The following is a 14,353-nucleotide window of genomic DNA, read 5'->3' as shown; positions in this document are numbered from 1 at the left end:
AACAAGATCTATTACACATACAAACAAACTGGCACAAACTTAAAGGGGGGAATTCACAAAAGTGTCGGGAACGAAAAAATGTCTTTAAAATGTCGTAGAAAGTGTCATAGCAACAGCCGACAAATTCACAGAGCATTTCTCCGCCAATTTTCCGACATGTACAACACTTTTGAATTAGTGTCCTTAAAAGTGGGCGTGTTTTTTGCTGCGCCACTTTTCCCGAAATTTTTATGAATTACTTGTAAACTCATTTTTTCTACCGACAATGTTTCAGACACTTTAGGCTCTCCAAAATGAAAATGTCGGTCAAATTGTCTTTTGAAAAAATTTTAGAAAATTGTCGGACTTACGAGACATTCAGAGATGGTAACATCTGCCTTTGTGAATTTGCCGTTCGCACGACATTTTACAAATTTATCGACCGCCACTTCTGGGTTACTTATTTTACCGACACTTTTGTGAATTCCCCCCATAGTATTATGATTTGCTATGAAGTCCAATATCTTATCCTTTATTAGCCCTTTGAAATACTTTCCTACCTAGGGTTGACACCTACCCGGGTCAAAACTGCATGCTCAGTTTTCCAAATTAGGAAAATCGGCCAGAATTTCCTATAATTGACATGGTGACCGGCCAATCACCGATCGTCGCACCATAGCTCCTCCACTGACATCATAGCCTGCTGCGTCACGGCCCTGCCCCCTACCCAGATTCAACGGGGCGAAAAGGTGGCAACCCTATTCCTACCACTGATGTCAGACTAACCGGCAGTTTTGAGGATGAGAACAGGATCCCTTTTTGAATAGTGGCACCATATTAGCAGTTTCTCCCATATAGAGTTTTCTCTGCAACAGAATCTCAAAGGAGACCATGTTATGATCCCTATTCCCTAAATGCCCCTCACCCACACAAATGTTAGAGATGAGTTCAGTATTATTAGTTATAACAAGGTCCAAAAGAGACTCATTCCTAGTAGGTTCTTGAACTGTTATTCAGCATATTTACAAACCCGTTAGCTTTTTCCGACTTGGCCATTACCCCAGTCAATGTCTGGATAGTTGAAGTCACCCATAATAATAACTTGACCCAGTTTTGAAGCAGCTTCTATTTGTAATAGTAGTTGGACCTCAATCTGGTCACTCAAGGCGGTTTGTAGCACAGACCAATGATCATTTTCTTTGTAGCTATTTTTTCGAAATCTCACAGTTACTGTGATATCAACTGTTTTAGACTGCTATTACCAGCCTTTCAGCTTGGCAGTTCTGTGTCAGAGTATCAGTATCTGTGCTGGAACCAACTAATATTAGTGGTCAACCCTTACCCTGTCTAGAGCATCTCTGAAATAACGAAACTGAAAATTCATGAAAATTTCAGAGGAACGCTCTAATTTGGAAAGTGCATTGTAAATGCAAGAGCTTTAGCACCTAAAGAGCAAACGTTTACCTGGGCCTGATGTGACTGTGCAGAGACTAAGTGACTAAGACTCATTTAATATCCACAAGGTCTGCAGTTACGTCCACTGTTCCTTTTGGAGATCTCAGGGGGGTCACAGCATTGCCAGCGAGACAGTGTGGGCATATAATGCAACGTTATCTCTCTTTTATTACAAGTTATATATATTTATACTGACCACAGAGCTCTTTGAATATTAAACCTACTTTTCTTTTCTGTCGTATGGGCCCAAAAGTCTTGAGTTTCCATGGTACTGACCTTGTACAACCATAGTCAATAGAACTTACATTCATCATCCTATGTTTATCTGTGCTGAGACTTCAACTCTTCTTCTTCATTCTTATATCCCTACATATCTATATATCTCCATACATATGTATTTACTACTATCTATACAGGGGACTCACTCATGTATTATAAGGGATAATGTACCCCCTACTGTAAATGATAAGGATATTAGAAGTCACGGAGGGGTTGTTCTGTGACCATATAAAGGCACAAGGCTGCAGGCTGAGTTATACAGGGAACTCTGAGTATCACTCATGTATTATAAGGGATAATGTACCCCCTACTGTAAATGATAAGGATATTAAAAGTCACTGAGGGGTTCTGTGACCATATAAAGACACAAGGCTGCAGGCTGAGTTATACAGGGAACTCTGAGTATCACTCATGTATTATAAGGGATAATGTACCCCCTACTGTAAATGATAAGGATATTAGAAGTCACTGAGGGGTTGTTCTGTGACCATATAAGGGCACAAGGCTGCAGGCTGAGTTATACAGGGAACTCTGAGTATCACTCATGTATTATAAGGGATAATGTACCCCCTACTGTAAATGATAAGGATATTAGAAGTCACTGAGGGATTCCAAAACCTACAGAGCCTGGGTTTGAAAAGTTGACAGCACCTGTGGCTCCATGTCTGCACCCCTGTTGGTCAGCACCTAACTACCAATAGATAAAATCAAGTATTTCTTTTTCTAAGAATCTCCTACTATTGTACCCAACAAATGTTCTTTCCTATTCACTAAATGGCCCATTACTGTCAATTACACAGATATTCAGAGAATGGAATGAGGCATTTAGTAGTAATCATCATTGAGAGATGCTGTTCCAGCCTTTGTCGGGGCAAACTGCCCTGGATGACTGTGTCAGACTGTGGCTTCTGGGTTGAAACCTCTCAGGATCAGCGATGACTACAATTTGTTCATATTTTTAGCTTTGTGGGGGAATTTAAAGGAATAAATAGGAAAGCTTGGCTACTCAGCATGGGGGAATAGTAGATGAAATTATTGTTTTGACACTTGCATTTAACTTAAGTGCACTGATAACAAACCAGGATAGTTATCTGCCCCAGAGGTGAGACACCTGCAGACCTCTAGATACTGTTAAACTACAACTCTCAGCATGCCCCCATCACCAAAGCCTAGACAGGATTGATGCACACTGTTCCTTTTAATAAAATTGGCTATAATTGCATTGTTTACTACTTGGTTTTTAGAGAACAAATTAGGTCCACTGTCTGTTAGAAACAATCTTATTGGCTTTTATGTTTTAAAAAATTGTAGAAGTGGGCCCTGTACCCCAGGAACATTTTACAATGAGGGGTAGTGGGTATCTGCAGCCCTAGCACAATATTTACAATGGCAGGCAATAGATACTGGCACCCCAACAACATTAGATATAGTAGGAGATAGTTGGCACTGACACCCAGAGTTATTTACAAAAAAGCCACATTACATTATAGAAAGTGAGAGGCAGTGAGGGCTCAAGCAGTGGTAAAAAGTAATCGAGCTGAGCCCCTCGAGAAGAAAAAATTAGGGGTTTGGCTCACAATCTTCATTGTGTACAAGGTCGGACTGGGGTGTGCGAGGTCCCTGGGGCTGCTACACCAGGGGCTCAAACACCCCCTCTGGGCCAACCACCCTCTCACCCACTGCCTTTTCCTCTCTCCCATGTGTGCACCCTATACTTACTTATACTTACTTGTACCTACTTATACCTACTTATACCTACTTATACTTACTTGTACTTACTTATACTTACTTGTACTTACTTATACTTACTTGTACTTACTTGTACTTACTTGTACTTACTTATACTTATACTTACTTGTACTTACTTGTACTTACTTGTACTTACTTACTCTTACTTACACTTACTTACTCTTACTTACACTTACTTACTCTTACTTACTCTTACTTACTCTTACTTACACTTACTTACACTTACTTACACTTACTTACACTTACTCTTGCTTACTTTTACTTACACTTACTTACTCTTACTTATACTTACTTACACTTACTTACTCTTACTTACACTTACTGACTCTTACTGACTCTTACTGACACTTACTTACTCTTACTTATACTTACTTACTCTTACTTATACTTACTTACTCTTACTTATACTTACTTATACTTACTTGTACTTACTTGTACTTACTTATACCTACTTATACTTACTTATACTTACTTGTACTTACTTGTACTTACTTATACCTACTTATACCTACTTATACTTACTTACTCTTACTTACTCTTACTTACTCTTACTTACTCTTACTTACTCTTACTTACTCTTACTTACTCTTACTTACACTTACTTACACTTACTTACACTTACTTACACTTACTTACTCTTACTTATACTTACTTACACTTACTTACTCTTACTTACACTTACTTACTCTTACTGACTCTTACTGACACTTACTTACTCTTACTTACACTTACTTATACTTACTTATTCTTACTTATACTTACTTACACTTACTTACACTTACTTACACTTACTCATTCTTACTTATACTTACTTATTCTTACTTATTCTTACTTATACTTACTTATACTTAATTACTCTTACTTATACTTACTGTACTTATACTTACTTAAACTTACATATACTTACTTATACTTACTTATACTTACTTACTCTTACTTATACTTATACTTACTTCAATTTACATATACTTACTTTTACTTACTTACTCTTACTTATACTTACTTACTCTTACTTATACTTACTTGAGGAGGGACAACAAAGACCAGGCATGGATTGGGTCTGGGTCAGTGGGGTCGCTGGGTTTTTTCACAGTATCCCACTAGCCCAGTCTGACCCTGATTGTCTACACCCCTTTCTGCTGAAACCCCACTGGCCATGGCCACGCATGCAGTGGAAGGTGAATGATAAGCAGTGGAAGGGGAAACCATGGGGTCGTCTGTACGGTAGTTATGTCAGTAGCCCCAAGTGTAGGCAAGGCAACAGCAGATCTCAAATGGAATAGTTGGAAAAGAAACTAAAATGCACAAAACAGGTGTAGTATAAGGAATATGGAGGGGTGAAGTATAAAGCAGATTGGGGCAGGAGAGAACAGGCATAGATCAGGTCAGATAAGTAAAGCAAGGCAGAACAAAACAGAGCTCTGTACAACCATAGAGAGTCCAGAACATATGGCTCATCCAGGATACTCCAGCTTTTCAGATACACAGTTCCAGGAAAGAACTTTGGTCTAACCCAAAAGGATCAAGCACAGACAGTGAGTGGTTAATGTAGGTAGAGGTAGAGCTTGTTCTAATTAGCCAATAAGGTTGCCTTCCACAACATAGGAAAGGTGAGTGGTATTCCCAAACTTACCCTAAACTTTCAAGTTAAAGGAAAAAGAACCAAAAGTTTTTGCATTCTTGACGATGACCATACAAAGGGGGTTACCTAAGCGGCGAAAATTCGCCATCGAAGGCTTCACAGCCTTCACAACACTTCGCCATCCAAAAATTCGCTCAGACAACGCTAATTTGCTAAAATGCAAAGTTGCGTCCAGGGCGCCGAACTATGACGAATTTTTGCTAGTGTTTTGCTTTATCAAAGCAAAGATGTGATCATGTTCAATTATGCCTAGCGTAACTTCATTAGAGGTCTTGCGCTCAGGCTAATTTGCATACGGCGGGAGATTTAAAGTTGAATGGACGTATATGTTGCAGCAAATACATTACATTACACAAGTCCAGGGAACCTTAATTAAGACAATCGAGTTGTTATATTGCCCTACACATGAGCCCACTGTATAGTTTATGTGCCATATGTTAGAAAATGTATTGGGGAAACCGGTTACCCAAAAAAAAAATGTAAGGACTTTTGCAGGCTGTCACTCTGAACAAAGGAAAAGACACCAGCGTTTTTTGGGACTTTTTTGGGAACTTTTTCCACTAAAAAATATGATGTAAGTAACAGAAGAATGAGGAAGATCTATACACTCCATTGCTCTTCATCTGGTCTGAGCTGGCACAGGCAAGTCTGGCCAAAGAGGTAACGTTCAGAAAAATCCACATTTTAGTGAATTTGCAGAGCAAAAATTCGCCTGGCGATAGAGTGCGAATTACCGTTAGCGTCTGTCTCTTTCGTTAGCGAAGTTACTCCTGCGCCCAATAGTAAATCAGCGAAGTACCTGAAAGCGGTAACGCCAGCGTTAGTCACTTCGCCCTTTAGTAAACCTGCCCCATTGCATTTTTTATAAGATTTGTCATTGGAAGGATAAAAGGGGAAACGTTTGGGGTCAAGTAAAAGAGAACTTTAGAAATAACTGACCATCGGTATCAGTCAATGAAGTGGCTTTCCAAATATTGTCTCGTTTCATTTTCAATGCAAAAAATCATTCGCCAGTGCTAATGTCTGATAAATGCTCTCAAGCCCTTCTGAACTGCAGCTCCACAGAAATCCATTTGTGATCAGGAGAAAACAAGAACCTCTTGAGGAACATTTTGTACCAATCTCAGGTGTCTTTTCTAAAAGGTCTATACATGCGGCTTTTATGGCTCGTGATCGGCATCTGGACCATTAATAACAGGGGCTATTTTAAGGGACAGCTTTTCTCTACGTTTTTTTATCCATAATGTTTTGTTTTGCAGATTTAAGTGCTTGTTATGGGCAATCAGAATATTCGCTTGAGTTAAACTGCAGTTTCTGGATTGGAATTAATAAATCTGCATTGTCGGTTGACATTTTGGGCCCGATTCACTAAGGGTCGAATATCGAGGGTTAATTAACCCTCGATATTTGACTAGGAATTAAAATCCTTCGACTTCGAATATCGACGTCGACGGATTTAGCGCAGATAGTTCGATCGAACGATCGAAGGATAATTCCTTCGATCGAACGATTAAATCCTTCGAATCGAACGATTCGAAGGATTTAAATCCAACGATCGAAGGAATATCCTTCGATCAAAAAAAGTTAGCCAAGCCTATGGGGACCTTCCCCATAGGTTAACATTGACTTCGGTAGCTTTTAGATGGCGAACTAGGGGGTCGAATTTTTTTTTAAAGAGACAGTACTTCGACTATCGAATGGTCGAATAGTCAAACGATTTTTACTTCGAATCCTTCGATTCGAAGTCGTAGTTGAAGGTCGAAGTAGCCCATTTGATGGTCGAAGTAGCCCAAAAAAAAACTTTGAAATTCAAAGTTTTTTACCTTCGAATCCTTCACTCGAAGTTAGTGAATCGGCCCCTTTGACTCTGTGTTCAGCCATTATTAGGTGCATTTTAGCTGGGTGACCACTGGAATCTGGATAGCAATTGTGGGGGTATAATACTTGCATGAAGCCAAAGAACAAGTAGGAAATAAGGGGCTCTGTCCTTTTGATAAATGTTTTCCATTGACCCCTTGTCAACAATAATACATCAATGCCCTACAGAGAGTAGCAAGGCCCTTACAGAGCCAAAGATACAGAGCCTGGCATCATCCATTTCAGTAATAAATAAATGTGTGTTATGTTTCCTCATAACAGGTAGGAAGAAGGGAGCCTGTACACTGGATAACCCTGTGTATAGCCGTAAAAAGGAGAACAGAGTCTGGAAGCTACAAAAAGGTGAAGATTTAAAGGATAAGTAAACCTTTAAAATAAGTGAATGTAAAATTGATGAGGGGGCTATTCTAAGCACTTTTGCAAAGTACATTCATTATTTATTTTTTTTAATTCCAAGATATCAAGGGATACATGTAGGGGCAGATTTACATAGGGTCGAATATCGAGGGTTAATTAACCCTCGATATTCGACTGCCGAATGTAAATCCTTCGAGTTCGAATATCGCAGTGGAAGGATTTACCACAAATAGTTCAATCGAACGATTAAGTCCTTCGAATCGTTTGATTCGAAGAATTTTAATCCAGCGATCGACCGATTTTTCTTTGACCAAAAAATTGCCAAGAAGCCTATGGGGACCTTATAGGGACATTGCACCTCGGTAGGTTTTAGGTGGCGAAGTAGGGGGTCGAAGTTTTTTTTAAAGAGACAGTACTTCGATTATCGAATGGTCGAATATTTGAACGGTTTTTAGTTCGAATCGTTCGATTAGAAGTCGAAGTCGTAGTTGAAGGTCGAAGTAGCCAATTCAATGGTCGAAGTAGCCAAAAAAAAACGTTTGAAATTCGAATAAAAGTTTTTTTCATTCTATTCCTTCATTCGAGCTAAGTAAATGGGCCCCGTACTGTTAATATGAATGAAATTTGTTACAGCAGCACCACCTGCTGGTCAGTTTCCCACCAGTCTGACCAGCAAGTAGTCAAGGAAGTTGTCAGGAGAAAGAAAGAGGCTGATGTTCTTCTGCTTAGGAAAGATTTGAGAAAGGTTTCTAATTTTATTCCTAAGCAGAAGAACATCAGCCTCTTTCTTTCTCCTGACAACTTCCTTGACTACTTGGTGGTCAGACTGGTGGGAAAATTACCAGCAGGTGGTGCTGTTGTAATAAATTCATTCATATTAACAGCACATGTAACCTTTAATATTCTGGAATTAAAAAAAATAATAATTAATCTAAGTTGCAAAAGTTCTTAGAATAGCTCCCTCATCAAGATCCTATAAACAAGCTAAGGTGGGACAGTCAATTGTCCAGAGGGAAAGTCCACAGAGCAGGCCAAGGCCAGTACCAGGAGATCACACAAAGTAGGCAGGGAGTCAGTGGAAAAGTCCACAGAGCAGGCTGAGGTTAGTACTGGGAAATCCACACGAAGCAGGCAGGGAACTGGGACAAGGGTGCAGGAGCAGCAGAGGGCTCAGGAACTTGGAACTGGTACTATGGAGTTGCAGGCTAGATTTGTCTAGGGGGCACAATGCTCAAGAAACCAGGAGTTGTAACATGTTATATAAAGGGGCTAGATAGTTAATTGACAACAGCTGATGTTAACAAGGATGGAGGGGCAAGAGAGCAGCAGAGAGAGCTAGCACAAGTCCATCATAATAACAAACCCACACTGACTCTAAGAGGTCCCAGTGGCTCATGAGAATGGTGCAGGTATGATTTGACAAGTGTTTGATTCCTGACATTTCCTTACATTGCGCCACATACTTTCCATTTAGGAGCCCTTTATAGGAAACAGTGGCAAACCTGGGCAGGGTGCAAAAGTCACCTGGAATTAATGGCAGTATTGTCACGGTCGGCACCCAACACCAGAACAAATGCCAAGCACCCTGGTCTCGGCTCGTGCTTCACCTGTAGTGTGACCGCCGTTGGCCTCGGGGAGAGCCCTCAGCTACTTGGATGCCACCAGGACTTAACGAGAGGTGCAAGGCTAGAGGTTCTGGATAGACAGAGGGGCACGACTGTTAGCAAGAGTCTTTAGGCCGAGGGTCACGGTACGAAACAGGAAACCAGAATCGTTGTCAGAACAGGCCGGGTCGAGGCAGGCAGAAGTCAATGGTAATCAGGCAGGCAAAGGTCAAAACTGGGTAATCAATCAGACAGGAGGGTTCATTCAGCAGAAGGATAGTCAATATTCAGGCAAGGGTCAGATATAGAGAAGTCAGGATAATCGTATAGCCAGGCAGGGGTCAAAACCAGAATCAGAATCAAGACAGCTCACAAAGCACCAGGAACAAGATCCTATCATGGGCAAGGTCTAGCAGCCAAACTGGGCTTTTTATAGCGGCAGTTTCACGCCAAGATTTCGCGCCATTGCGCGTTTGCGTCAGATGCTTGCGCGTCCACGTCAATAAGTACAACGAGATGCAGGCGCGCGCGCCCTAAGGAACCATCATGGCAGCAGAAACAGACTGGCGTACCACTGGACCACCAGGGTTAGTAAATTTTATCACAAGTATCCCTTCAGTAACAGTCAACCATACATGTGCCGATCCTTGGAAACCAAGTCAACCTGCTAAAAAAAATTCCAGGGCCCCCTCCACATGGCTCGATTATGATCTGCACCCTCAACTGCTTCCTCTGCCCCCCCAACCAATAACCCACACACTCACTCGCTTACTTGCTTGCAGCAGATAAGACCCATGATCATCATGGATCTATTCCTCCACCACCTTGAGCTCCTTTCTGGAACACATTTTGCCAGCTAAAGTAACTGAACTGATTCTACTTAATCTGAATGACTTTAATCTACGTCATAATGGCCGACAATTCCCTTGTAAACTTTCCAGGGCTTCACGCTACACCTAAAATAACTGATCACAATATAGAGGACGTGCTACATCCTCATGAGATCCAGGAGAAACCCTTGAAGATATTGTGATATTGTTCCTGAAGGAAAGGGAAAACACTTAAAAGAAGAGAGCAGTTATATTGAGGAGACCTAGGAATGCATGAAGGAAACTAGCCATCTAGCTTCATAAAAGCCACTCAAGGTCAAGGGTACAGAAGTAGAAGACATTGTTTTTCACGCTATGACTTTACTTTGTAATGGCATAAAGCTTGGATAGTAATGAGCAACATTTTTGCTGGTACATGTTGGATTCACTATATGGATTATGGACAGTTCACCTTTCTAGGTATATTAAAAAAAAAGTGGACTAGCATCACCCAAAGTGTTATTGTTCTGTGTTAGGTTAAACTTATTAGTTATGGAAAACAATGTAAGGTCAGTCAGATTTCTTTGAAGGTCCATTCCCTACCTGACCTCACTTACTGTTGGTGATGTAAGTCTATATATAATAGCCCTTTCAGACTTATAATCAGCTTCAGAACCTGAGTGACCCAACTCACAACAGTCCTGCACCTTCCATTTCGATATATCAGGGATACACACACATTGATGAACAGGAACAGAAAGGTTCTACACTATGTTTTAGGTGTTTGCCCCCTTTTATGCAGTACACAATCTTATTCCTTTACCATATTGTTCATCAATGGTTGTACTCCTTTGGTATATAAGAATGGAAGATGCTGCTGCAATGTGACAAGGCCACACAGTTCAGGAGACTACACCATATTTATCTACTTATTGTTTTTGCTCTGCTGATGGGTGTATACACAGTAGATTTCTGTCAGCATCTTGGTATTGACAGTTTGAAAGTATTCAAACGTGATGATTTTTGGAAAACCTGCTTTTGGACTTCCCTGAGGAAGAGGGGGGAAGTATGTCAAGATGACAACAGTAAGGCATGATAGTAGAGCAAGATGGGGACAGTAGAGTGGGATTGGCATGGTAGAGCAAGTGGGGGACAGTAGATCGAGATGGGCATGGTAGAGCAAGATAGAGACAGTAGTGTGAGATGGAGAACATATGGAGAGCATATGTGCTGTGTAACTAAGGTGATATGTAGAGTTGGCTTGATGAAAAGCATAGACCTTATGATAGTGATTGCCAACAGCAGAATATGAAAATAAAAGGCAAGCCAATACTAACCAGTGATTGAAGAAAAAAGACAAAATAACATAAAGTCTTTAAGTGGGCAAGGATCAGGCAAGGTGGCAAACAAGAGTAGGTCCATGAAGCAGACGGTGGTAAAAACAGGCATCAATCAAGCATAAGTCTGTGGATTCAGACAAGGGGAGAATGTAGGCTACCGCAGAAACAAAAACAAGCAGGGGGCAAGATCACCAAACTGATTTCCACAATCCAGTAGAAAGGCAGAGGCAGAAAGGGACTGACTTATATAGGCCCATAATGACCAGATTGTAGATACTTGGCCTTAAAGGAACAGTTCAGTGTAAAAATAAAAACTGGGTAAATAGATAGGCTGTGCAAAATAAAAAAAAATATTTTAATATAGTAAGTTAGACAAAAATGTAATCTAAATCTACATGGAGTGACTGGATGTGTAACATAACAGAACACAACTTCCTGCTTTTCAGCTCTCTAACTCTGAGTTAGTCAGCGACTTGATGGGGGGGCACATGGGACATTACTGTTCAGTGAGTTTGCAATTGATCCTCAGCATTCAGCTCAGATTCAAAAGCAACAGTTATGACCCATGTGGTCCCCCTCAAGTCACTGAAACCAAGAGAACTGAAAAGCAAGTAGTGTTCTGGCTATTATGTTACACATCCACTCAATCCAGCCTTTATACATTACATTTTTAGCTAAGTAACTATATTAGAAACATTTTTTTTTATTTTGCACAGCCTATCTATTTACCCAGTTTTTAGTTTTTCACTGAAAAATTCCTTAAATGAGAGGGAGGATGGATACAGAGAATATAGCAGAGGTAGCAGGTGTCTACATGGACAGTCAGGAACCATGAACTCTAAATGCCTCCAGTGGCTCACCAGGATACTGAATACCATGCGGTCTGAGTGTCTTGATGGATGTTAACTGTAGAGCAAGGTGGAGACATTAAGGCATTAAGGCAAGATGGTATAGTAGAATAAGATGGTGATTATATGAAAAGATAGGCGCTGGTAAGGCAAGATGCTCCACAGTAGAACAAGACTATTGTTTTAAGAAAGAGACACCTGCCCAAGATGATGAGCAGCAGGGCAAGATGGAAACAGTAGGGTGAGATGGAAACAGTAGGGTAAGATGGAAACAGTAGGGTAAGATGGAAACAGTAGGGTAAGATGGAGACAGTAGGGTAAGATGGAGACAGTAGGGTAAGATGGAGACAGTAGGGTAAGATGGAGTTGGTAGAGCAAGATGAAGACATTAAGGCAAGATGGCAATAATAGGTCAAGAAGGAGACTGTTCACTAGGATTGAGACAGTTATGCAAGACAGTGACAGTAGAGTAAGATAGTAACAGGACAAAATGTAAAAGTAAGAAAGTATAATGTAATAGTAGGGTATGGTAGAGAATATAGGGGATTTATCTAAACACGGCTTGAAAACCATACTTGCACTTTATTTATAGCAACACTGGGCAACTCAAGGATTGTGGGGGAAGCAGGGATAAGTTGTATCCCCTAAATAAATCGTAATTATCAAATTATTATGCTTATTCTATTAGGAAAATGTCTGAGAGGAAAGAGAAGCCTCATATTTGGAAGAGATTATTTTTATATGTATAATAGTATCTGAGGGACCACGTGAACAAGTACCAAATCAGGAGCAGTTGTTTCCATGTAACTGGAGCCGGACTGAATGAAGTGTATAAGGTTTTCTGTACGTCATCTGACTGTGCTACTGGATATCCTTCTGATCTTCTTCTGTATTCACCATGAACTAACATGGGGCGGCAACAGCTTTCTCCTGAATGAAAGGGTTTCATGGGGAACAGCAGATCATCAGAACATTCAATTAGGTGTGTAAGAAGCAATTGCATAGAAAAAAACCTTATGTAACACCTGCATCATATTCTGAATATGTTGCTATTTATTAACTGCAGTGTCCTTCCTTCCTACACTTGTTCTATCTATATGTATTCCTTTTTAACCTACGCATATACATCATATAACCAAAAAGTATGGGGACCCCTGTCTGCCAAATATCTCATTCCCAAACCAAGGGGCTTAATATGAAGTTGTCCCTCACTTTGATGCTGTAAAAGACCCTACTCTTCTGGGAGTCCCCACTAGATGTTGGAACACAGTTTCTGCAATTTGCTTTGTTTGTACATTAAAGGTTGGGCATTAATATTGGCCAATGAGGCTTGACTCTGAAAAAGGTTACCCTAATGCATAACTTTGAGCTAATTATATTTTAATACATATTTTTGAAACCAGTCCATTCTTGGTACTTTGAAGAGAATACCCTTTTGATCTCCTAAATGCTCCTGGAAGGCCATCTTGGAGAACAGTTAGGGTGAGATTCGGGGGTGAATATACCGTGCCCTTGATATTATTGGAACTCGTACTGAATGACTGGTACAAAGATGTATTCCTATTTCTGTAAATAAAGGAGACACAGATTGGTCATTCTTTCTTTGTTCAAGACCCTCTTTGAGGTCCAACATTAAGTATGCAAGATTTTTGAATACATATATAAGTAATAATAATATTATATTCCTCACCCCTCTTACTAGAATTACAGTTCTTTTGAATCATCCGACAAAGAATCCACACAAATAAGTGTATAGTAAAATGATTATATATTTACTATCAATGGATGGTTACGACAATTAAACAAGTACAATTAAACTAACACAGTATTTACAGTATTAACAGTTACAAATGTTTTATCTAGTCTACATTGTTCTTGCCAGGCCCTTATTGGATATCTCTCTGGGTTATCTGATGGCTCCTGTTCTCATTTTGCTCCAAGGCCAGGGTCGGACAGGCCCGACCCTCATGGGCCCCCGCCGGGCCAGACCCCTCTTTCGATATTGGAGTGCCAAAAAAATTATTTTCAGCGCCGTGCATCGCCGTCATGCATGTGGCCCGTGGCGCTTCACAGTAGGGGGGCAGGGGCCAGAGAGGGCCCTGGACAGCGGTCCCAGTGGGCCCCGGGACCCCAGTCCAACCCTGTCCAAGGCTGCTCCCTCACCTGTCCCCGGCTGATTCAGTTGTCATCCCTGGCTTTTTTTTATCCCAGTCCTCGGCATCCCACATCTCACCTACCAACTGATACGATTCAGAGATAAACCCCCCAACTTGCCCAATGCCAGTTGAGTGAGTTCCTTGCATACAGAAATTAGTTATACGGGACAGCCAAACTACCATTCCCAGGGAACCCTTTGATATTCATAGTTTGAGTTTCAGTGTAACTTAAAATGTGGGTTTCCTGGACAACTGGT

Source organism: Xenopus laevis, chromosome 5L (genome assembly GCF_017654675.1).
Source record: "Xenopus laevis strain J_2021 chromosome 5L, Xenopus_laevis_v10.1, whole genome shotgun sequence".
Lineage (NCBI taxonomy): Eukaryota > Metazoa > Chordata > Amphibia > Anura > Pipidae > Xenopus > Xenopus laevis.
Note: the sequence above shows the minus strand (reverse complement) of the source record.